Source organism: Bidens hawaiensis, unplaced genomic scaffold (assembly GCF_021521415.1).
Source record: "Bidens hawaiensis isolate Kalapana, Puna unplaced genomic scaffold, B.hawaiensis_p1.1 tig00006693_1, whole genome shotgun sequence".
NCBI classification, from domain to species: Eukaryota; Viridiplantae; Streptophyta; class Magnoliopsida; order Asterales; family Asteraceae; genus Bidens; species Bidens hawaiensis.
The window spans coordinates 966,427-994,417 of record NW_027491455.1 but is presented as its reverse complement, the minus strand read 5'-3'; the positions used below and the strand labels follow the sequence as shown (position 1 = coordinate 994,417).

The following is a 27,991-nucleotide window of genomic DNA, read 5'->3' as shown; positions in this document are numbered from 1 at the left end:
AAATAATTAAAAATCAAATAAAATTATGTTAGTCAAATAAAATTAATTAAAAATTAATTTTACCATTTTCCATTCAAAACCCAACCTTTTCATATTCGTAACGTTTCGTAAAACCCGTTAATAATTATTTCCGTTTTGTTAACTTTATTTATTTTTTAAATAATTGTTTTCAAGATAAAATTCCGTCAAAATTAGTATGTCGTAAATAACGTAATTCCCATATTAAATAATAAATTATTAGTTTAAATAATATTAAAATAATAATAAAGTCGTTAACATTTCGTAAAGCTTAAAAATAATCTTATAATACAAAAGTACCTCAAAATAATAAAAGATATATTAAAATAATGCTTAACTCCTAAAACCAAATCATTTAAAATTTTACAATCCCGTTAGTTAGATTTTGTTTTGTTTTTATTTATAGGTCGTGAAGTCAGGTTTATTCGGTTTCGTTATCGTGCTTTCGGCTTTTATTGCAAGTTTATATTCGATTTCAAGGTGACTTTTTCACACTCCCTTTCTTAAACGCTTTTACATTTTGGGGGTAGCATATATACAGTGACGGAGCCAGAAATTTTTCCAATGGGTTCGAGATTTTTCAGTACTTGAATTTTTTTTCAGCGTTGCAATTTTTGGGCCGGGGCGGGTCAAGTCGTATAAATAGAATGCAATATCACCATCGTAACAAAACAACATTGTCAACATTCAATAAATACAAAGTTATTTTAAATTACGTATTATAACTGTTTCCTACGCGTTTTCATGTTTTGAAAATAATTCTTAACACTTTCAATCACGATTTTAAAATGGAAAATTTATTTCGATATAACAAATGCAAACATCATTTATATAATCCTTATCCATAAATAAAAAACTAACCTTGCCTTTTGAACTCATATAGGATTTGATTATTTGAAATCAACATAAAAAACAGGATGGATGGACGCAATTACGAAACTTAAACATTTAAGTTAAGAGCGAAAATATATGTTAAATTTGGACTTTTACATTAAAAGGGACCCTACCTAATAGAACTAATATTACTCAAACCTAATGGGTTATATTTAATAGGTTGAACCAAAAGTTTTTAACAAGGGTCAGGGTTAATTTTTTAGAATAATAAATTTAAATTTGTTTACCATCGTTAAAAGAATCTAAATCGTTTTGAAGTATAATTTACTCACTAAATTAAATGAAAATAACAAAAATAAATATATTATCTTCTACTCGATCTTAAAGTATTATGTTGGGCTTAAAGCCCAAAACTCATTTAACCCTGAAGAAAAATATTCTGGAATGGGAGCACAACAACACATATCTTTCTTCTTCCCTTTAACATACATGCAAATCCAAAACACAACCAATATACTTTTCTTTTCTATTTCTTTCTTATTTTCTTTTCTAATGGATTCGTTCACTAAAATAGAATGGGTTCGCTCACTGAAATAGAATGGGTTCGCTCGTTAATTCGATACTATAGCTACATATAAAACCGAAAAAGTACCGCGTTCGGATGAACCCGGTGGCCATGGTGTACCTTCGCCACTGCATGCATATCCTGTTCAAAGCATTTACATAGCTATTCTTTTTAAACTAAAATTCGTATTATGGACGTGTGCGTGTACTTGCTTACTTGCTTCATTTTCAATTTCAAGTGGTGGTTTCGATAAGTATGATCGTACGCCCCCCTTTGCACTCAGTGCTGTCATGTTATGAGTGGAAAATGGACCCTCGATCCAAATACGTTGGTTGTTACCAACTGAAAAGGACCTTACTTACGTTTTACACTTGTTCATAGAATTGTACGATTTTCTTTACGTATACATTTAAACTTGTGTGATTCTCACCAATACTTGTTAGTTGACTTTATTTTTATACATGCTACGGGTAAAACCATTAGAGGTTGAAGAAAAGGAAGAGAAACTAGTACTTAGGCTATCAAAATAATGGATCAAGATGCAAGTTACTAGTTGTTTGTATTTCCTTGTATTTTCTTACTTTCAAACTTGTGTACTTGATGTTTAAATTAATTAATGATAATATTATCGCCTAATAGTATCACGTGTGTTTTGAGCAATATGTACGTCACACTCAGGCGTTTCCGCTTAAGCCGGGGTGAAACAGATTTATAATGGGTCGGGTTTTCGGGTTTGAAAAGTAACGAATGTTACAAACAGTTTGGATTTTGGATGGTTAGTTTTTCAATGGAATGTAACGTCCAACTTTTGTTAAGCATTTAATAACATAAAGTTTTGTTAATAGTTGTGTGTCGTTAAATTAATTGTGTGTTATGTATTTGAGAGTTGGAAGTGGGAGTGAGTGGTGGGACCCATGAAACCCTTATATAAATAGAGACCAACCACTTCTTTTCTTTCTTCCCTTTCCTCTCACAACACACACACACACACTCAAGAAACACACACCCTCTCTCTCTCAAGACCCGAATCCATTCTGGGATTAAATTAAGGAAGAGTTTGGTGATTCAAGTGTCTTCAACTGACAAGAATCACGTCCGGATCCTCGAGTTGCCAATATATGAACTCGATCCCACAAGCAGTAGGCAGGTTTTGGTTTAAATGGTTAAGTTTTATGGTTAGAATCGGCATGCAAACAAATATAATGATAGATCGGGTTGTGAAATGTAAGAAAAATATAAACTTGGTAAGTTATAACCTCTCGGGTGCACTTTGTGATAAAAAGGTGGTGTTTAGACTTTGAGAGATGGGTTCAGGATCAGGTGCATGGGGTCAGAATGTATCGAAGGTTGGGAAAGAGTAAAAATTAGGTCCTGGGGAGGAGCCACGAAGTAAAATGGCCATTAAAAACGAAGAAAATGAAGAATTTCGCTTCGCATAGCTTATGAGGAACTAAGGGGCAGCACCCCATGCATGCGAAGCGAAATTCTTCCATGCGAAATTTTATAAAATTCATTTTCTGATGCATTTTTGTTAAAGGACTGTTAATGAAAATAAAATTTTTCCTAGCTGACCTGGCAGCTCAACCCCAGCCAGGGGTGCTGCCCCTTAGACCTTGCTAGGGGCTGTCGCCCCTAGACCTCGCTACCAGGGGCGCTGCCCCTGGACCCCCGTTAGTTGAGGGTTTCATAAATTTAGATGTAGGTAGTTGTGGTAATAGATAATTGACACGCGTAATGTATTGAACAGTTAGCCGTGCTCAACTAAAGAAGGGAATTACTATTAACGGCGAGAGAAATCGACTCCAGGTGAGTTCTAGCCCCATTTCTCTTTGAAATGTTTTCGGGGCTATGTGCATACTCTTATGTGATAGTTAATACATTTACTTAATTGATAAGTGTATGATATGTGTATGACTATGTATTGGATGTTATTACTATATAATGATAGTATGAATGAGCATGTATATATATATATATATATATTATATACATGAGACAGGTAAAATACACACGTATGATAAATGTATGGTTATTTGAGGCAGTAGGGACCAGACCCTTATAATATCTGTGATGTTAGGGACCAAACCCTTATAATATCTGTGATGTTAGGGACCAGACCCTTACAATATCCGTGATGTATAATGTAGAATAGCTTATGGTATACCATAGAGTTTTATGAGAGAAAGTATGTAAGTATGCATGCATGTATATAAAGTATGTGTGAAAGAAGTAATAGCAAAGTAAGGTATGAATACGTATCTTCGGACGCGTATGAGTACGGACAGGAATGTATTATATGTTAAATTGATTAACTAGAACTCACTCAGCATAGCTGACTTTTAGTATGCATGCAGGCAGATAGGTTGAGGCAGCTGGCTTGAGGAAGGACACATGACACGAGATAAAGAGACTGGCATCTATGATGAAGTGTCAAGACTATTTTATGTTATGTTATGAAAAGACAATTTGTATGTTATGACAAAAATGCATGTTTGTAATGTGATGTTGAAGTTTTAAATTATTTCCTCGAAATTTTAAATTAACTCTGATGTTAGAATTGTGTTTATGAGTAAATCCAACACCAAAGTAGGGTTACCGGGAACGGGGCCTTACATGGAACTTGGATGTGGTGCTGACGTGGGATAAACCTGTGAAAATGACTACTAATCAGGCCAGCGGAAAGCAAGGCCCTTTCTCACTTGCAGCAAAGGAGGTGGTGACCAAGTGAAGACCTTCATGGCCTTACTACCATGGTATCTCTAGAACATATTTTGCTTTCCTCTCTAGGAGGCTTTAGGTAATGCAACGGCCTCAGCCAGGGACTTCGAACCATTTTAGGGGTGATCGGCACCATTGGTTATACTTTAGATTGATGCAAATCCTAATCCCATTCTGTGACAACTTTTAGTTCGATAGAAAGGAATAAGGCCCGAAATTTGGACCACTAGAAATCGAATGAGTTTACCAATTCCTCTACCCAGCGGGATTGGAATATTTTGGTAATGAAAGCAACGAGGTGATTACTCTTGATTTACAAGGAGCATTGTTTTCGGTATCATGGAGACCACAGTTTGTGGCATGACGGGGGCTCTGTCAAGCATGCATGAGAATTCATCTATGGTTAAAATATTCTTGTTGTGTGTGCTGGTGGCGATGTAAGTGAAAAAATAGCTTAGTGGCAAGTCTTATGAACTATGGATTGTTCGGAAAATCTTTCGGTTAGGGTTTGCGTTAACTAATCGTATGTATGGTCATAGAACCCTTGGTTTTGCTTGCTTTTCATGAAAGCTCTACTGTTGTTATAACCATTTTGATGTTAGTTCGTTTGGAACTATGATTGTTACTTCTTGTTTGTTTGGAACTGTGAAGTTTTATCTTATTCGGTGGTGATCAGTGGTACAACATTTGAGGTGGCCCGGATCTTGTGCTGGGTGAAGACGTTTGTCAGGGAAGTATAATTGGGGATTCATATCATGGATGGTTGGTTTGGCATTGGTTGGGATAACAAAGACAGTGGGAGCTGAGCATAGTTGACTTGGTGGGGCTGCATGGAGGTGTGGACATTCTTTAGAGTCGATGTCCGAAGATAAGAAATTCCACATCTGAGAATGTGTCGGGATATGATGCATTGGAACTTAATGAAAAGAAGTGAAGACTCTTAGGTTCAAGATTCTGGTATAGTTCATTTCATGTTTCTCACTATAGTGAAGTATTGGTGAATCTTATGGTTGAAGACTTGGGAAGGTACATGTTTATGTATCATCGGAAGGAGTGAACCAACTTTCGAGTAGTAAAGTCTTGACTCGCTGAATCAGGTAGAGTTAAGTGGATTCATTTTACAAGCATGAATCCTGGAGCCGTAGGGATGTCAGCTCTAGCGTATTCGGAGGTTTAAATCTGGACGAGATTTTGTAACAGTAGGAGTGCAACTTGTGTTCTGGTAGTGCTACATTGTCACGTTAGGTTTTTGAGACCGGGATTCCGAGTGGTAAAATCTCTCATGGGTGCTTGTAGTTTTTGGAGAGTGTTATTTCCTCTAGAATTCTATGGAGCCGATGGTGTGAATTAGTGGGAGCCGGTTGAGATTGAGGATGAGTAACTGGCAAGTTTCGTCATGACTGGGTGTGTTATGACCGGACCAAAGCTCTTGGGAGTTTTAATGAGCCTTCGGGAAACTGATGCAAGGGCCGCTGAAACTAGGTGGATTGGTTGAAATCTTAGCTTGTTTCTAAGGAATTGGAGGCTTGGAGAATTTCTTTTATTGAAGTTTTAGCTTGTTATTGGAACTGCAGGCTTAGTAGATTTCTATTATTGAAGATTACTCGAGTTACTGGATGACCAGCTTGATTATTTGCGTGGATGGCAGGCTGGAGTTTATACCAAGGCCTTCAAGTGGGAGATTGTTGGGTTTGAAGTCATTGACTATGGGGCTTTTGGTTAGAAGATTAATGGTTGACCGGTTTTATTAAGTTAATTAAGGGTTCATTTAGTTTTCTTGTTCATGAAGATAGAAATCCTAATTTTATCTCTATATATAATCATGCCCTGTAATTGTAATATTTGGTTCTGAGCTAACTAAGAGAAACACTAGTAACAGCTTGTGGATGTAGGCCCCACTGGGGCCGAACCACGTTAAAATTCTTGTGTCGTTTATATTTTCATTACCGTGTGTTATATCGTTTGTGTGTGTTGTTTCGCTTCCGCATCGCTGCTTTGTTCCTAACACTTATTATTAGTATTTATAGGGTGAAATCTTTGTCCTTGGTGTGATGATGACAAAACAACGATTAGTCCCTTGCTTTTCTAAGGACTGATTCTAATTATATTGATGCTTAGTGTGTGCTTCTTCAGTTAGAATTTCAACATGGTATGGTCTATGGAGTGAGTCATTGCTGCCTCCACCTTCATCTCCACCTTCAACATCCCCCTTAGTTATCCCCATAACCTCACTAGCCACCATAAGAAAAACCCATTTTAACCCGAACAAAGCTGATGCTTTAAATGAATAGTCATATTCAAAACAAACTTGTTATTGTTTTTTGTGTACTGTTGTTATCGTTTTCGTATAACTTTAAACCTAAATTTCAAGTTCAATTGACATACAACTAGGGATGGGATGGGATGGGATGGGATGGGATGGGATGGGATGGACAATGTACCGGTTTCGAACCCGTGGAAAATGGAGAAAATACGGAAAAAAAAAAGAAAAGAAATGTGACAAGGTTAAAAAGGGTCATAGGGTTCAGGTGAATCAGAAAGACAAGGAGAAGGAGAAGGAGAAGGAGAAGGAGAAGGAGAAGGAGCTTGAGTTTCAACGAGTTCTTCACCTCTTCCCCGTTGTTCGTACTCGCGATTATAATGTAATAATTCTCTTCTCTCTATTTCAATTCCCTTATTTATTCATTCCTTCAAATCATGAACCCTAGATACCATTTACTTTTTTCCAATAATCAAATCACACGGATCATCATATCCTTCAACCTTAAAACTGCTCTGTTCTGGATCGATTATATAAAATTAGGGCACGAGTTTACTTCAACTGATTATTGATACCTGTATTCAGAAATTTTATATACATGCCTCTTAACCAATGATGCAATTCTTATAATTTTAGGCTGAGACTGAAGTGCAAAGACAGTTAACTACTCAGGCCTCACGCAGGGTATGCTATGCTCTTTTTATCATTATCATTCATTTCTGGAATTTTTTTTCTAACTTTTCAAAATTATAATAATAGATAAGAGAGCGTATGAATTCACAAATTGACGGGAGTGCACGGGACAAAGCTATTGGAGGTTTTGATGGACAAGGTGATTGTGTTTCTAGATACTACATACTTATACAATCTGGAATCTTGATATTAGTTTGTTGATTTTTTGTTTAAATTGTATGTATGTAATGTTTAATAGATGCGTTTTGGGATAAGCTAAAAGTTGCTGCTGCAAAGAAGGTATGGCATTTTGTTTCTATAATGGTTTTTTTTTTTTATTTTTACAACAAGTGTGAATTCTTATATTTAATAGAAAGCCCCAAATAAGTTTTGTGTTCATGGTTGATATATTATGTGAAGAGTGAAGACATGATCTGTCATAAAGTTTTGAGAAACGTTCTAGAACAATGTAGAATAAATATGACTGGGTAGTAAATTATTTATGAATTATGGCAGTATCTTCATGATGTAAAAAGGGGACATTTTAGCATGCACCATGCTGGATTTTGCTGCGAGCAGTATTTGATCCTTCGAAAATATATCTTGCTGACAATTAAAGGACAATAACATTTACAAAATTTAATATAAATTGAACTATAAAGTGATGTAAGCTGTATGTATAGTGGGATGTTCCCTTTTTAGTTAAGTTTTTTAGTTTGACATTAACACAACCCAATCAACTGATTTGTTTGCAACCATTACTATATATATGCCTGTAAACATTGCCAGGGCTGTTCAAAGAGCTCACCAGGCACTTGAAATTGCCTCGTTTGTAATGGTTTGGGTCAGCTTGTAAACAAGCCAAGCTCGAGCTAAGTTAAGCATGCTCATTTAAGTTCAAACCAAAAATTTAAGTTTCTAAATTCTGCATTATGGGCATGCTAAAAGTATTGTTTTTTATTTTTATACATCAATATGTGTAAAAGATACAAAGTTTTAAAATAAACGAGCTGGCTTGACGAGCCATGAAGACCTCGAACTCAACTTTTAACCTCTTTAAGCTAAACAATCTGAGCCGACTTCAAACCTGAGCCCAAGCCCAACCTGGCGTGACTCGGCTCGTTTACAAGAGTGAATCTCACCATGTCTGCTCATATTGCTGGTCGGTAATGCTGATGCAGAGGGGTTTGTGAAGGCGTTCCAACATGTTTACAGGAAACTTGTGTGTACCCGTCTCATGTTTTTATACTTGTGTCCTGTTTTATGTTATGAAGTAACAACCTAACCTTTGATCATCTCTTTTTTTCAGGTTTTTGAGGAGTTATCTTTAACAGCTGCTAAACGTTTTGTTAATTCATCATAAGAGTTGACATCATCTTCTTGTTTGTTTTCTCACAATTCTCTTTTATGCTTACCATGTAAAACTTGATATATGTAATTGTGAGTTTATATATTTCATATCATCTGAGTTGATTGATTCATTGGCTCAAGGCATTAGACTTTGAAGATGATCATGGACGTGCTTAGGGTTGCAATTCATGATATAGGTCCTGCCAGATTGATCTCTTTAACATGTTTAATTAAAGGGTTCGGGTTATGTGTTTCGGTTGAACTGTTTAAACAAAAGCACATATTTTCTAAGGCCAGACTCACCAACTTGTTTTTGGGCTATTTACTACAACTTCTTTACTATCGGTGGCAAATATGAGTTGATTTGGGCAAATTAAATTGTAAATGGGAAAAATAAATTGCACATGGCAAGAAAAAACCGAACCGAAAATCAAAATTATCTGCTCATAATCCATTTACCATAAGCCGAATCTTAAATTCACCAAATTTCGTCAAACTAAAATCAGCATAAATTCAATTTTACTCGGATGCCACCTTGAACCTGTAAATCCTGTATTGTAGTTGATTCTTCTTGAAGCTTTTGATTATAGAATGTAAGCATCACTTTACCTGCTTTACATATTTAAACCTCCAACAAATAACCGATTCCATCATTCCCGATAATCTTCTTTTGCTTCTGCACAAAACTCGTGTACCCGTCTTCTACACTCAGCACTACTTCCGCCGTGTATGTAACTTCACATACCACCACCCTCACTTCCACACCAATGTGCACGCGAAACATTCAATCACATACTCTCAAGTTCGTGCTTTTTTTTTTTTTTTTAATTGGTCATTTTCAAATGGTGCTACTTGATGGACAAAATTCCACATATCATACGGTTTTGTTCCATATATCATACAAAATCATATAAAATCTTATTTTTCTTTATCTGGGACTGTATAACGTTTTCTGTATGTCACATGTGCAGTATAAAGTTATAGTGGCAGTATGATATGTGGGAATGCTATATTATGTATGGCATGTCAATGGTGTGTGTGTGGGTGATGTGCCATTGGTGTTGGTACGGCTTGTGGCTTTTCAAAGACTTGATTTTGGTTTTCAATTCGGGCTTAGTCCCTACCGAAGATACCAAACCGTGTCTAGTAGTTGCCAATATATCAATCGAGTATTCCAATATATTTTGTCTTAGGTGATGTCACTATCTTTCAATGTTGTCCACTACAAGACATAGAATTTTAGTCTTCTTGAAACCTATCGGTCGACACCTAGTACATCCGGTGGGTTTCAGAAAGACTGAAATTTAAGTTGTTTGAATTACAGTACCTTGGGCCTGTTGGCAAAAAGGCTTGATGAAATATTCTGTGACACAATCACTAGTGGTGAATTCTTGGTCACCGTCCCAGCTAAACCCACCATACTGAACCAGAACTAGCTCAAGTGATATGTATCAGCATCTGAATTTACAAGGAAAAAGTTAAATAATTTACAGAAATTTTATACTAAGAATTGGATGTTTAATCACTTAGTTGAAGAGGGTTTCGGTAGTCAATGAAAGACCCACAGACAGAAACTTGCTTTTGGTCCTTTAGGTGAAGAGTAGTTACGGCATGGGGGAAGTATTGTTACAGTACAAATAGTAGAAGGGCCAGAATGTAATATGATAATTATTTAGGGGTCAAACTGTTAATTGTTAGTATATTACACTTAACCGAATGGATCTAATGAAAATGATATTGATGGTTTGAGCTTGATTTCATCTTAATTTCTCTCTATTCTCTAGTTCACTTCTGTTTTATCGATCAATAATTTGATACGTATCAATAGTATCAGAGTGGTGTGACCTCATCGGACGTTCTTCCAGCCGCTAAATCCGGCGACATTCCATTCAATTCAGGGCGATAATTCATTCAATTCACGACGACAATCAATTCCAATTCGATAATTAGGGTAACAACAGTTCTTGACATCAATAGTCGAATTCCATCAATCCCATTGATACATAACACCATGGAAGAAACTTGGGACTAGATAATGTCCTTAATGCAAGAAGGCACAGTCCAAGATTACTATGATGTATCTGGGAGTTTACTTAATAAGGTCAAATTTTCAAAAGAATTTTCAGAAGACATGTGGTATATCTCTTTATTATGGGTCTCAAACCAGAAGTTGGTGAAATTCTCAAGCCACATCACACAATATTGGCAGAAGTTTAAAATTTGAGGGATGCACTTTTTAAGGCCAAGATACAAGAAACGATTCCGAAACTGGATTCAATTGACATCAAGAAGTCACCACTAAACATTTTGACCAATTCAACCAGAAAGTTCAGACCAATCAATCAAACAGGATTGGTGAAATTGAATCGACAACCAATCAATCAAATAAGTTGGATGTAAGTGATTCTTTTTCTCAACATTTTAATAGTTCTGCTGACATTCTTGTAAATAATGAAGGTTTGCAGTTACAATATTATTCACAACTCATAGAAGTTAATTATGCTCCCGAATTGTTTGATGAAATGCCTGGGAATATTAGAGATGAAATAAATGAAAACACGGGTGATGATTCAATAAGGGGTTTGTAGGGAAATGACAAAGAAGTTGTAATAAGTAGGCATAGAAATCATAAAATTAATACAAAGAAAAATGAATCGGTATTATCATATAGGAGTGCGTAAAGGATTGTTAGGTAACTTTGGAAAAGTTCTCTTATCAAACTTTGATGTTAAAATGAATGATTTATCTTAAGGTTGAAGAGAACACATTTGAGGAAACCAAATTTAGTGTTCAAACTGACAAGGAAGAGAGTTTAGATTCAACTATCTATCTTATATGGATGGATACAGGATAGGTTCCTGGTTTTAAGGAAGGAAACCATCACGGGTCATATAGGTGGGCAGAAATTCTCAGTAATTCTCGTAGACTTATTCGTTGTGGACATATAATTATGAGTTGGTTAGGCCTGGATCCATTTCAACCCTCTTTAATGGCTCCACCATTGTTATCCGGAGTTCAAATTCCAATGCTTCTCAGTTCACCCAATCTGCTACTGCTTTTGGTTCCTCTAGTGAACTTTATGACAACGTTTCTATCCCCAATTCAATAGAATTTAATTCATATATAAGTACTAAGTGCAATGGGGTAAATTCCTTAAGTGGTTATGTGAGACCAAAAGGTGAATATGTGGGAAATGGAACATATTATAACTCTCAAAAGAATTGCGTGTACACTTTTTGTAACATTTCGGATTTTCCAAACCCGTGTTCGTTACGTTTAACCTGACCCGAAACATTTTTTAGATCTTTAATATTATTGAAAATCAAATATTTATTTAAGTTTCTAATATTCACATTATACCCTTATACTTTAATTAAAGTTTAATTCCTTAATTATAACATAAAAAGTTCAATTATTGATCAATACACAAACCACAAGGACCAAACTTGTAAATTTGAAAATCCTCCCTTCCCGGATGTTGGATCGCCGCGCGACGGCGGCTTCTTTTCTGGCCGCACAGTGCGGTGGTGGAACTGCACAAAATCTCTTGTTCGATTTCATTCCTAGATCGTTTTTGGTATTAAAATCGGTTATTTTAAGCATGCATGAGTAAATTAAGGACCAAGTAAACGTATTATAACAAAACTACAACTCCCTATTTGTTTATTACTGACCAAGATCAAATCTTTCGGTTTATTTCATTGATATTCTCATAAAAACCATATTTTGTTACTTAAACGAATAAATCTTCCATAAATTGTTCGTTTTTGCTATTCCTATATAAACAACATCATAATTCTCCTGCCACAAATTTCCTCATACCCTAATATACTAACCCTACCCGTCACCTACCTCTGGTCATCACCAAATCCTTCGGTTTTTGCTTATTCGTTGAAGATACAATGCTTGCTCGTATGACTTTGCTTAAGTGTGGACCTTTGACTCATCGTATCTGTTGATCCTTTCACTTTCCAGGTAAGTTGTAAACTAAGAAATCGTTCATATATATTCCCAAGTAAATAACCTTCAATCAATTTCGGTGGTTGAAGGGTGTTGACTGGTCAATTCGCTTAAAACTCGTTAAAGGGCAAATCAGTCAACAAGTTTGACTTTACGTTTTCTCATACTTCTGGTCAGATTCAACGTTCGGTCCAGAAAACTTTTAGTCTCATAACAAAATTTTAAGGCTACTGACAAAAACCCGACTTCCAATTCGCTGTTCGGATTCTGGTCAGTACAACTCGCTTAAATCTTTAATTTAACATAACCGGCGTTCTAGGCGTCCGTTTGGATCGATTCCAGTGGTATTAAGTTACTTTTTACTTAAATTATCATATCTCAAAGTTTCAGGTTTTGATTGTTTATATCGTTTGACGCGTAGTGGGCCACTCGCTTAACTTTAACTCGTTTATTTGTAATCGTATTCACTTGCCTTTAGCCTAAGGTGAGTTTTATCATTCCCCTATTTTACTCAATTTTCACAATGTTTTGGGGACATATGCGTATATCATATTATATATATATATGTATATATATATACATATATATTATATATCAAAAATAACAAACGTGTAACTATGTGTGATTAATCAAATATACTTGTTATGTGCTTACTTGTTTGTGTGCGCATTCGTGCTCGAGAGGTCCCGCATATCCCCTTGTATAGGGTTCTCATATTATTGACCAATGGCCGATCGCTTGGCAACGGTCTTATTATTATTTCCTCATGGTTGATTTACCGGCACCCGATTCGTTTGTCAATGGTTTAATCGACAACTTATTTGCTCATGGTTTGATTTCATTACCGCACTTATTATGTTTTGCTTATTTCTCTTATTTATTATATTAACATTATTTTATTGCAAAACTAGTGATAAACTCACTCAACATGTGTTGTTGACAAACTCTGTTTTCTACGCATATGCAGGTTGCTATTGAATTGAAGTTAAAGTATGGACATTTAGAAAGACTTTCGGATTTAACGAAGACAACCATTGTTTAAGTTTATTTGGATTATATTTATTTATTTGGAATATTTTGTTATATTTGGATATTGTGTGTATTCTTTGAATAAAATAATTAATTAGATATTGCCATTTGTATTCATGATAGTATCTTCGAGTTGTGAGCAATCGGATCATGCCCCGGCATTTCCGTCTTAGGTTGGGGTGTGACAGATTGGTATCAGAGCCGAAGGTTATAAGATAGGTCATTAGAAATGGTCCTAGACATATGTTAGGAACCTTATACCTGCTTATCTGAACTGCCTTATGTGCTATTTAATCGTTTACAGCTTAATTAGATCAATTATTTTGGCACACACTAATTCCGAGGTTATGCCTCACTTTCAAAATATTTTGCAATCCTCTAATTTTTAGTAGATTGCCTTTTATTGTGGGAAATTCCTTAAGAATTCATGTGTTTTGTTTTTCTCCTTCACCTTGAAGCATGGGGGTATGACGAATGTCATACAACTGTAAATTTAAGTGGTACACGTAACCGGCTAAACGGTTGCATGGTAAACATAACCGGCTAAACGGTTACACTACAAAATTGTATTTTTAATTATTTTAAAAATGCTTAATTGGGTGAAAGATCCTTGTAAATTCATGAGCACTCCAACTATCCATTTCTCAACCCATTTTCAATTTGATTTTTTTGGTTGGAACGTGTCATCCAGGGTATTTCCCGAGATACACCAACTGCTCATATTTGATTCGTTGATTCGTTATTTAGTTGGGTCGGTTAAATGCCATGTAACGCTCATGGTCCGACCAACTCTATTGATTTGATAATTCGTTAATTAGTTGGTCAGTTAAACGCCATGTACACGCTCATGGGCTGACCAACTCAATTGTTTGTTACTCGTTAATTTAGTTGGGCCATTCAAATTACCATGGAAAGCTCATGTGAGGCCAAATCATTGAATATGTTTTGTTATTTAAATTGGGTTCTTGAGCTACCATGGGAAGCCCATGGAAAGCCCAACCCAATAACATTTTACTTTTGAATTCTTGTAAACATTATTTATTAAATTAAATGTCTTAAGAAAATTATTCCTATTAGTTTAAATCCCGACTCGTCTCGAGTCATCACATGCACAATGTTATTTATGTACACTTCTCTATTATCTTACATCAACTTATTCACACAACCTACCCATGAACTCGTAAAGTTTCATCTTTGGCCATTATAAAATGTTTTCCTTAAGAGTTCATCATCGTAATTAACATCGTTCATCTGATTCTCACGATTGCCATTTGACTACCAGAATCGCCAAGGAGTTGCTGTTGTATGCCGTTAACCGACCAACCGCCAACCTCGACAAAACTAAAATACCTCGCCAAGGAGTTGCTGCTGTATGCCGTTTGGATCGATTCCAACGGAATTAAGTTCGTTTTTACTTATATTTTCATATCTCAAAGTTTCAGGTTCTTATTGTTTATATCGTTTGACACGTAGTGGACGACTCACTTAACTTTAACTCATTTATTTGTAATCGTATTCACTTGCCTTTAGCTTAAGGTGAGTTTTTTCATTTCCCTATTTTACTCAATTTTCACAACGTTTAGGGGACATATGCGTATATATATATAATAGCAAACGTGTAACTGTGTGTGATTAATCAAATATACTTGTTATGTGCTTACTTGTTTATGTGTGCATTCGTGCTTTGAGAGGTCCCGCATATCCCCATGTATAGGTTTCTCATATTATTGACCAACGCCCGATTCGCTTGGCAACGGTCTTATTATTATTTGCTCATGGTTGATTTACCGGCGTCTGATTCGCTTGGCAATGGTTTAATCGACAACTTATTTGCTCATGTTTTGATTTCATTACTGCATTTATTAGGTTTTGCTTTTTTCTCTTACTTATATATTAACATTATTTTATTGCAAAACTGGTGATAAACTCACTCAACATGTGTTGTTGACAAACTCTGTTTTCTAAGCATATGCAAGTTGCTATTGAATTGAAGTTGAATTATGGACATTTAGAAAGACCTTAGGATTTAATAAAGACAACCATTGTTTAAGTTTATTTGGATTATATTTCTTTATTTGTAATATTTTGTTATATTTTGATATTGTGTCTATTCTTTGAATAAAATAATTAATTAGATATTGTCATTTCTATTCATGATAGTATCTTCGAGCTGTGAACAATCGAATCACGCCCCGACATTTCTGCCTTAGGTTGGGGTGTGACATTTTTCAAAATGATACTAGCAATGGCAAGTGTATTTTCAAATAGAAAGCAACGATATATATATATATATATATATATATATATATATATATATATATATATATATATATATATATATATATATATATATATATATATATATATATATATATAATAAATGGATATTCAAATTGTCGTTCATCATTATGATCGGGAATGGGTGTTGTTCAAACAGGAAGACATTATCCCTGAAGTATTGTTACGGTATAAACAGTAAAATGACCAGAATGTAATATGATAATAATGTAGGGGTCAAACTGTTTGTTGTTAGTATAATGCACTTAACCGAATGGGTCTAATGAAAATGATATCAATGATTTGAGCTTGTTTTCTTCTTAGTTTCTCTCTCTATTCTCTAGTTCTATTCTCTTTTATCGATCAATACTTTGATGCGTATCAAATTTGCTAGATATTTAAACTATTTTTCATGTTTCTCATAGGTTTCTATCATTAGTTACAAAAAAATAGGCAGAAAACACGCTCTGTCTTCTTTAATATACAAATAACTTATACATAGAACCTAAAAATCTATATATACAACATTCTATATGCAAAAATTCTCCATGTACAAGAGGCGTGCCTCAAAACTGCACCCTAAACACGTTTTTGTGCGCCTGGCATGCACCTTTTGTACACGATTCCGTTTTTCAGGTTAAAAGCGTGCAACCTCGCCTCAAGTGACGCCTCGCATATAGGGTGAAAGAAGTGTTTTAGACACTGATTAAGATCTGATATTGTTACAGCTTATGTCTCAATGTGCGGAAAACAATGAGAATGAACATCACAAGTAACATTAAGCACATATTTCATTGATAATATCAAAAGTTTACTCTTAGCCAACCTCTAAATATAGGCATTATATTAACTTTAATATTGTATTAAATGTATTTATTGTATTACCTTTGTTAACTGAAAGTTTGGTAGCTGGATGTATATATATCACCTTGGTGATAAATGAAAAGCAATCAAGAATTATTTCATAACATGGTATCATACGCCAAATAACTAATCGATCCTTTCTTTTTCCACCGACTTCGGTCTTTCACCATCATCTACTTTGACTTCGGTCATTCACTGCCACACACCATCCCTTTCTAGTTGTCTTCATGACTAACACCGAACCTGAAGCATCTGCCAAACCCATGGCCCTTCACCCCGTGTATACGGTTACAAACATCAAACATAAAGTTCTGAGTGTTGGATGGCAAGGATGTGTCTTACTCTTCGTGGGTAAAATTATTCAAGCTTCACGCTCGCGGATATGAGGCTTTGTCTCATATCGATGGTACACCACCGCCCGACAAGGATGATTCATCTTTCTCCTCGTGGCAGAAAATTGATTCCATTGTGCTACAATGGATCTATTGAACCCTCTCCGGCGATCTTCTCGAACGGGTTCTCGAAGCCGAATCCACGGCTTTCGAAGCATGGAGCCGCCTCAAACACATTTTTCATAATAATAAAGGTCCTCGTGTAGCGGCTCTTGAAACTCAGTTTATGAATCTCAAACTTCGTGACATTCCCTCTCTAGAGGCTTATTGTCAACGCCTCAAAGAGCTTGGGTCCTAACTTGCCGATCTGGATGCCCCAATGAACGAAGAACGGTTGGTCCTACAATTGGTTCGCGGCTTACCGCCTGAGTTTAATGTTACTGGTGCACTAATTAATCAGTCTATACCATCATGGGTGGACGCATGCAATATGCTCGAATCTGATCGTGATCGCCAGAAAGCTTGTGAAATTCCCGCTCCAATGGTGGCAGCGGCTGTTCATGACAGCCATCATAATCGACACTCTAGTAACAACCGCTCTAACTCCTCTCGTGGTGGCCCACGCGGTCAAAACAAACGTCACAGCCCAAATTACCAAAACCATTCTGCATTAACTGGGCAAAACCGTGGTCACAATTGGGATTCACATCGAAATGCTTCTGGTGCAAGTAACTTTAATCAACAATATTGGCAACCACCTTTTGGCCCACAACCTACATGGCCTAATTATTGGAACCAGCGTCCACCACCACCTAGCCCATATCCAACTCAAGTTGGGTGGGCTGCTTCCCCGTGGGCCGCACCTCCTGCATGTGATTAACCAGCAAATGGATATGGTCAATCAGCAACTAGGCACGTTCCAAAGCAACGACCTACTCCTAATTCTTCAAGCTCATCTGCCCAAGCTCACTTGGCAGAATATGACGCTTTGGACCCTACTGACTTAAGCAACGCATTCGCCGCTATGCACACCAATGAGCAGGATGGTCCATGGCACATGGATACCGGTGCCACTTTTCACATAACCGGTGACCAAGGTAAACTTAATTCCCCATTATTGTCAAGTTCAATTAGTTTTATACTTGTTGGAAATGGTCAACGAATTTCAATTCTTGGATCGGGCAATAGCACCCTACCCACTTCCACCAAACCATTACACCTAAAAAATGTCCTTTTCACACCCCAAATAATTAAAAACCTTATATCGGTTCATCAATTTAATATTGATAATTGGACATATATTGAATTTGACCCTTTTGAATTTTCTGTGAAGGATTTCACGGATGGGAAGATCCTAACGAGACATGATAGTGACAGTCATCTTTACACGGTCACCGAAAACACTGCTTCCGCATTCCATTTCTCGCATGATCAAGACTTTTGGCACAACCGTCTCGGTCACCCAGAATTATCTATCTTTAATTCTCTTATTTTGAATAATTTTATTTCGTGTAATAAACGTAGCAAGGACGTTGTTTGTCATTCTTGTCAACTCTCTAAGAGTAAACGGTTACCTTTTCTTATTTCGACATCGCAAACTTTATTACCGTTTGACATTATTCATTGTGATTTGTGGACTTCACCCATACCTAGTAACTCAGGTTATAAATATTATATGGTTTTGGTTGATAATAAAACACAATATACCTGGATTTTCCCCTTGAAATTCAAATCCGAAACTTTTGAAAAATTTGCAAAATTTCATAAAATATATACTCACCCAATTTCAAGTTTATATCAAGTCTTTCTAGTGTGACTTAGGGGGTAAATTTGACAATCAAAATTTCAAAAGTTTTGCATCCTCTCCCAAGGCCTTCAATTCCGTTTTTCGTGTCCCCAAACCTCACAACAAAATGGGAAATCCGAACGCATGATTCGTCGCATTAATGAAATCATGTTCACACAACTCACCCATGCCTTCTTACCCCCGCCATATTGGCTAGAATCACTTCGCGTTGCTACTTACCTTCATAACATTATTCCCACCAAACTACTAAACCACCACTCTCCGATGGCCGCTCTCTACCACCGTCATCCCACTTATGACCATTTACGAGTTTTTGGTTGTGCATGTTACCCGAACACTTCCGCCACCCGCCCGAACAAACTTACCCAACGATCATCCTTATGTGTCTTCCTCGGGTACCCGGCCAATTTTCGCTGATACCAATGTCTCGACCTATCCACGGGTAAAATTATCTTGTCTCGTCAGGTCGTCTTTGACGAGTCTACCTTTCCATTTAAATCACTCCCGTCCAACGGACTGCGAGATTACTCGTTTTTGGACATAGATGATCCATCTCCCATATTTTTTGATCAAACCCAAACCAATACCCACCAACCCATTACCAATCCCCTTTCCTCGGTCCACATAGACAATCACCCACCTACCTTCACATCTCCATCCACATCCCAACTGCCTACTTTCTCACAACCTCAACTGTCCACACAGTTTTCCACCAACTCCACTCAAATACACCACCCCTCCTCATCCACCTCAACGGTGCACAATTCCACTACATTAATTCCCATACCAACTCAACAAACAAACCAATCCACATCCTTTCCCCAATCTACTCCATCTCACTCATCCCCATTAATACCCGAAACCACCCAATCAACTCACCATATGACCACACGTCTTCGAGCAGGTATCACTAAACCTAAAATCCCGATTAACTTACATACCGATACCATTTCACCATTACCCACATCCCACTTAACCGCCCTATCCGATCCAAATTGGAAAGCTGCCACGCATGACGAATATAGTGCACTATTGAAAAGCAATACTTGGGATTTAGTCCCTCGGCCACCGGATGTGCATGTCATTCGTTGCATGTGGTTGTTTCACAACAAATTTAATGCCTCGGGTAAATTACAAAGGTATAAAGCGCGACTTGTGGCAAACGGGAAATCTCAACAAATTGGTATTGATTGTGATGAAACATTTAGCCCGGTTATGAAACCCACTACCATTCGTACGGTACTCAGTTTGGCTACCTCTCGATATTGGCCAATACATCAGCTAGATGTCAAGAACGCCTTTTTGCATGGTGAACTTAAGGAAACAGTCTACGTGTTTCAACCTCCGGGTTTTAAGGATCCTGAACGACCAACACATGTTTGTAAATTAAAGAAATCCCTATATGGATTAAAGCAAGCACCCCGCGCATGGTTTCAATGGCTTACAACATACCTTCTCAAGTGTGGTTTTACCAGTGCTATGACCGACTCATCATTATTCATCTACAAAAAGGGTGACCAAATGGCCTATCTTCTACTCTATGTATATGATATCATCCTTACCGCCTCAAATCTGAGCTTATTAACAAGTATCATCACCTCTCTATCTCGTGAATTTGCAATGTCTGATTTAGGCTCACTTCACCACTTCTTGGGCATTTCGGTCACACACCAAAATGGGGGCTTATTTATTTCCCAACAAGCATATACCGAAGATATTTTAGCGTGGGCCAACATGACCTCATGTAAACCAGCTGCCACACCCGTTGAAACAACCTCTAAACTCAGTGCTACCTCTGGTCCCCCGTTCTCGGATCCCACACTTTACCGTAGCCTTGCCGGAGCCTTGCAATACCTCACTTTTACACGACCGGATATCTCGTATGCTGTGCAACAAATTTGCCTTTTCATGCATTCCCCACGAGAACCCCATTTTAACTTCCTTAAACGAGTTCTTCGTTACATTAGGGGTACCACATCACACAGACTGCATATTACTCCATCTAAATCCAATATGCTTACTGCATATTCTGATGCCGACTAGGGGGGATGCCCCGACTCTCGTCGTTCCACATCTGGTTATTGTGTTTTCTTGGGAACAAATCTAGTCTCATGGTCATCAAAACTTCAAGCTACCATCTCGAGATCTAGTGCCGAAGCCGAATACCGTGGGGTTGCCAATACAGTCGATGAAACAAGTTGGTTAAGAAATCTACTTCTTGAACTATCAGTTCCAACCCGTCAAGCCACTATTGTTTACTGTGATAATCTTTTGGCGGTTTATCTCTCAGAGAACCCAGTACAACATCAACGAACGAAACACGTTGAAATTGATATACATTATGTTCATGACAAAGTACGTGTTGGAGACATTCGTGTAATGCATATTTCGGCGGATTACCAATATGCCGACATATTCACCAAAGGCCTACCTCGCCCGCTCTTCACTCGTTTTAAATCCAGTCTTTGCGTCCGTTGTCCTACCGCTAAGACTGAGGGGGTGTCTTAGTCAACCTCTAAATATGGGCATTATATTAACTTTAATATTGTATTAAGTGTATTAAATGTATTTATTGTATTTCCTTTGTTAACTGAAAGTTTGTTAGCTGGATGTATATATATCACCTTGGTGATTAATGAAAAGCAATCAAGAATTATTTCATAACATTTACAAGATACGACACTTTAGGAACTTTCTCTCTTTAGTCTCTCTCTAGCATATGACATGAATGACCAAAAGTCTACTTAATCACGCATAAGTCCCCTGTTTATAGGAAACACATGAAAGTACACTTGGGACGTATATCTTGTATGGCGCATATGTTATGCACCGCATAACATATGCGGTCCCAAGGAACTTATGCGCTAAACATATACCCTAACATATACATATGACATTTAAATCCCTATACAATCAAAACTAAGACCCTAGCAATAGACATTATGCTCTAACAAACTCCCCCTTGGATGTTGCTAGGTCTTGATTTTCAATCTTCAATCTTTCATCCTAAAAATGTTTTCCATGTACTCCCTCCTCATGTCTTCCCATGAATTTTTGGTTGAGGGCTTTTGATTAGTCGGAATTGATATTCCAATACCTTTGTACTGGTATTTCTTCAACGAAGCAATCCTTATATTTTCCTTTATCTTCTGTTCACGCTCTTTCTCCTTCTGCTCTTCCTCTTCACCCATATTAAACCATTTACTCTTCCAAACTTCATCAGAATGAATCTTGTATCTATGACAGATCTTTGCCACTTTCTGGTATTGCATAGTCGACGCATGATGCTTATCACGAGAAACTTGTTTGTTACAATTATACATCTCTATGTCTTTTTCCGAGCGATTTACTAACCACATCGGGCCCATCACATCTATCACATTCCACACTCCATTTCTATTCACCACAATCTGAGCTTCTCCCCGATTCTCATCATAGTACCACCATCTGAAGTATACGTGAAAGTCTTGTTCCATTGGGTACATAGGAATAACCTTCAAGGTTTGTGGCTGTTTATACCTCCATGTCTTCACAAAATCATGAGTTTCAGGGTCCTTCTTCACACGAGACACATGAAGGAACGGTGTTTGTGGAATCCAACTCCTGAATCTACATTTTTCCTGCCTTTTAATAAAGTCCCAAATTTCCTTCACCGGCCCTCGCTTTGGACTATTTAATAACTCTTTTTCAACTATATCAACAATGTCCATCCACGACAATGATTTTAACTCGCAAAGACTTTCAAAATATTGCACTCCATATGTCCTCCTGACTGCAATTTTCCTTATCTTTGGAAGATAAGCAATACTCACCACTTTCCCAAGCTTTACTTCTTTTTCTTTCTTATAATACTTGACAGGATTCCAGTATATATGTTTCGGTTCGATCTTCCGTCGTTCAAACCAATCTTCCTGTTCTTGACTATTTACCTCTACTTCCTCAGTAGTCTTGCTCTTGTCAGATGGTATTGGATTACCTTGACTATCCAATTCTTGACTTAACATTTCAATCTCGTCATCAAATTCAAGAAATACTTGATCTGTATTGACATAAGTGACTGGCTCTTTGTCTAATTCCTCCTCTTGAATAGGTTAACTCACTAGAACAACATTCTCTTCATCAATCTACCCTAAATCTTTTTTAAAATCAAATATAATTTCCTCTTCAGTCACATTCAGTATACGTGCAAGATCAGCTTTAGTCACCTCAATCTCTCCCTTTTCTAACTCCTCTCCAGTAGATGAAAATCTAACCAGAGGCTTATAGGCAATCAGATCAATATCTATGACTTCAAGCTCATCTTTATTTCCGCCAGCTTGAGTTTGTTCCTGAATAGGATCACTTTCAACTATTGGTACATTAACTGATTCAACAACAGCACTTGTACTCAAACCAATCAACATTCCAAGTCCACCACCCGAACTTGGATAATCTTTATCATCATCATCATCATCAAAATCATCATAATGTGAAGAATCACCATAATCCACCAATTCTTCATCTTCTTTTTCTTCCTCACGTTGATCAACAACTAGTTCTATTGGTGCTTCCGGAGCAATCACAGATTCAACAATTATAGGTTCCACTACCACCGGTTCAATCACAGGTTCAACAACCTATTCAGCTTCAACAACTGGAACAAAACTTGATGATGATCCACCAACAACTGGGATTTCAACTTGGATACTTGGTTCATCCACTTTTCCTTTCCCTTTGGCTTGTAAGACCCCGAATCCCGGGAATCTCACAGTTAGTAATCATGACAAAATTTTGCAAAAATTTAAAACTCAACTCAAATCACTTTATTTCGAAAACAGTTCAGAGTATAAATTCAGCCGAAATCATAAGTACTAAACAAGTCCCCAAAAACCCGGGAAATGTGTCCAAAATCAAATTTAAACATAACTAGTAATAATTGAAAATAAACAGTGTTTATAATAAAATCCCCGACTAGATATGCCTTCAACCGTTCAAGTAGTCTCGACACGTCCAAGCGGTAAGCATCCTCCTCGTAACCTGAAAACTCACACTAACATACACACAAAGTCAGCTTGAGTTAAGCGAGTTAAAGTTTTAACAATTGACGTATGTATAAATCATTCCAAGAATTTTAAATATAAAATGGGATATAAACGGTTAGGCCATAATAAACAGTAAGTAGTCATACTTATATATCTATATGATTATATCCCTATTCATAACATCCAAGTAATAGTATCAGGGTCGAGCACACGTACAACCCAAACACGTAACATTCCATCCAGCATATGCAAACACAAGGTAGGCATACGCAAACATCCTTAGTCGATAACGAATAATTAACATCAGGGTTGAGCACATGCACAACCCAAACACGTAACATTCCATCCGACGTATGCAAACACAAGGTAGGCATACGCAAACATCCTTAGTCGATAACGACTAATTAACATCAGGGTCGAGCACACGTATAACCCAAACACGTAACATTCCATCCAACGTATGCAAACACAAAGTAGGCACACGCAAACATCCTTAGTCGATAACGACTAATTAACATCGCCAATCCTTGGCCATAAAGTAACACATGTATAAACATACGTATATATTATTCCAAGATGTACCATACTACAAGTAAGCCTATGGGCCATAAGGTAACAAATGTATAAACATACGTATATATTATTCCAAGATATACCATACTACAAGTAAGCCTATGGGCCACAAGGTAACACATGTATAAACATACGTTTATATATATCGTTCCTAAATAAGTAATATATTTGACCCGCTGGGGCATAAACGTGTGACACGGGCCTCCTCACCCCGGGTCCTCACAGAGTAATATATTTGACCTGGTCACGGTTCATCAAAACATACACATCCAAATACACACTTACAAACATCTTAATCAATTATTCAACCAAACAATATCATCATGTGTAATCCATAAATAATGGATAATGTAGGAATTAATACTAGGCCTGATAGAATCCTCGAGCCTAGACCATAAGTATTATATATAACCTTAAGGAATATATAACTGTAAACGAGTCTCAATTATCCTAAGGCATAGAATATAATTCACACATAGTTTCATAAGTCCACAAATACAAATAAGGCTATGTAATACCGTCTAAAGAGTTCAAACAAGTAAAATCGGGTAAGATTGTAATACGGTGTGTATGCTAGCCCAAAACATGAAAAGAGTGAAAAGGAGGATCATGAACTCACCTGACACGAGGCACACAATCAACAATGAGCTAGAGAACCTCTAATTAAATCCACAATTCACAACATGTCGGATTGCACACAAAGATTACAAACTAAACCGTACCGACTCGTTTATCCTTCGAGTTGTTCTAACATGGATTAGGTTACATAAGCCTCGTCTTTACCAATTTCAATTACGACAGCCCCCGGGGCCTTATATTTACCAAAACCACCTATAGATAATCCCAGGAATAAAGAATTCCCAAATTACCCCCGAAAGTACTAGGTGTGACGAATATGCGTGTTTAAGAGTTGTTTAGGCACTTAACATCCAACTCAGCCCCGTGTTGACCAAATTTGATAAAATCACAGCCTACTAGCCCACACGACACTACACGAGTTGGATGGGTTGGTAACTCGCAAGCACAACGCACCAATTACCAAATAAACGTGAATTCGCGTTGTACCGACCCGTTTGAGTAACCGACAACCAATTCAGCCCCATTAACATAAAAATTAGTTTTTTCATGGTCTGGATAACATAAAGAGGCTACAACATTCGAATTGGTTGTTAATTCCCTCAAACAACGCGCTAAACACAACAATTAGCAAACTAGACAACCGAAACTTAGTTTTAACATTATCAACAATAGACCACTCTAACGAATGCCAAGACTCATAATACTAAAGTATGATATACAAGACTTACCTAGGAAGATTATGGAGCAATAACTTCAATTAAAACAGCCCCGAAAGATGCTCAAAAGGGCAGCCACCGGTTAAGCCTTAAACGAACGTATCAATCAATAACGAGTATAAAATGCAGATTTTAGCATTCAAAGATGTATTTTATTACATAAGAAAACCATAGAAATATATTATGAAATTTTTACCAGGGTTTAATAAATGTCTTTGGTTTATAAAGATATTTTTATTATATTTTTATAGTGCACATAAATAATAAAAATTCCTCCAACACAGAAAGGTACTTGTAGCTATTTCAGTGTGCAGCCAAATTGTTTTATTTGTTTAAAAATTATTATCAAACCAAATTAAATGATTCTAATTGGGTTGAATTATTAACTCAAAATATTAAGTTTCAGAAGTGGAACTAACAAATTTGGACTTGTAAAAAAGGAGTTATGATGTCGGGAAGACAGACCAGAATCCGTTATCCCGCATCAGCTTTGATACTCAATTTTATAAAATCATAAAAACCATTCAAATGTCGTCCAAAAATTACGTATTATACATTTCGGGAAACTAGACTCAAAGCAGAACATCATAGAAACAAGAATCGATCAAAAACAATAAATTTCCATCGAGTTACATACCGAACAATAAAAGAGTACGAATCTGTCAGAAACTGTTATCATCAAAAATCAAACCCTAACATCGTTATGACATCTTTAAGGTTCTAATTCATCAATTAAGATCCTAATTAAGTGAAATGCATGGTTGAGTGATTGAGTTAACAGAGTTTGTATTAACGGTGTTAACCTGAAATTTTCGGGTGTCACATGATGTCTTGAGAAAAAGGATGGATAAATGGACTTTTAAAACGTACAGCAAGACTCCTAAATTAGAAAGATGAAACCCCGCTTTTAAAAAAACTTTCACAAATGATCAATCCGATTAACGAAATTTCCGGGCGTTACAAGTCCAACCTCCTTACAATGGGATTCGTCCCCGAATCCCATCGCAACAGGAACGGATGCGGATAGAGACGAAACCTTATCATCTAATCTCACAAGAGGACGATAGGGACAAAACCTTTACTAGCGCCCGAGTCAAACAGAAACGAAGCTTAAAGCTCAACAAGTAATAAGGAAACCTAGAGTGATAGCATGCTACGCCTCAGCTAAACAATTACACACAAAGCGTTCGAGAGGATAAGAAATGGACAGGAGAATTTAAGGAATGAGAGGAACTTTAACGCTAATGACACGAGCATTAGCCATATCCTATCCCTACAAAGACAGAACCCTAACACAGTCAAGCACAGGTAGCATTTAGAACATGGTAGGTAACGGTAAACTGCTAATAACGTTGATCAGGTGTTATTCATTGTTTACTTTACCCGCCCATCCTAAGCACCCCTGCCCCTAACCAATTAGCATACCATCTAACATGTAATCAATTATACACATAATGACATTCTAAAACTTATAAGCATGACTAAACAATTAAAATTACCTCTTGGCGTGCAGCTACTCGCATTTGGCATTTCTAGTCCTTTCTTTTACAGTTCGAGTCCAAGCATTCAGGAATGCTCGGATCCCTCAAACCATGGCTCTGATACCAACTTATAAGACCCCGAATCCCGGGAATCTCACAGTTGGTAATCATAACAAAACTTTGCAAAAATTTAAAACTCAACTCAAATCACTTTATTTCGAAAACAGTTCAGAGTATAAATTTAGCGGAAATCATAAGTACTAAACAAGTCCCCAAAAACCAGGGAAATGTGTCCCAAATCAAATTTAAACATAACTAGTAATAATTGAAAAGAAACAGTGTTTATAATAAAATCCTCGACTAGATATGCCTTCAACCGTCCAAGTAGTCTCGAGCACATCCAAGCGGAAAGCATCCTCCTCGTAACCTGAAAACTCACACTAACATACACACAAAGTCAGCTTGAGTTGAGTGGGTTCAAGTTTTAATAATTGACGTATGTATAAATCATTCCAAGAACTTTAAATATAAAAATGGGATATAAACGGTTAGGCCATAATAAACGGTAAGTAGTCATACTTATATATCTATATAATTATATCCCTATTCATAACATCCAAGTAATAGTATCAGGGTCGAGCACACGTACAACCCAAACACGTAACATTCCATCCAGCATATGCAAACACAAGATAGGCATACGCAAACATCCTTAGTCGATAACGAATAATTAACATCAGGGTCGAGCACACGTACAACCCAAACACGTAACATTCCATCCGACGTATGCAAACACAAGGTAGGCATACGCAAACATCCTTAGCCGATAACGACCAATTAATATTAGGGTCGAGCACATGTACAACCCAAACGCGTAACATTCCATCCAATGTATGCAAACACAAAGTAGGCACACGCAAACATCCTTAGTCGAT

General features: G+C 36.9%; 1 long non-coding RNA gene across 1 annotated transcript; it reads left to right on the top strand.

Annotated features, from left to right (window-relative positions):
* Positions 1–6,702: 6,702 nt before the first annotated feature.
* LOC143633340 (uncharacterized) lies at positions 6,703–7,371 on the top strand. Its single transcript, XR_013153659.1, has 4 exons — positions 6,703–6,777; positions 7,032–7,079; positions 7,155–7,227; positions 7,327–7,371. It is a non-coding gene; the product is annotated as an uncharacterized LOC143633340 (long non-coding RNA).
* Positions 7,372–27,991: the final 20,620 nt, after the last annotated feature.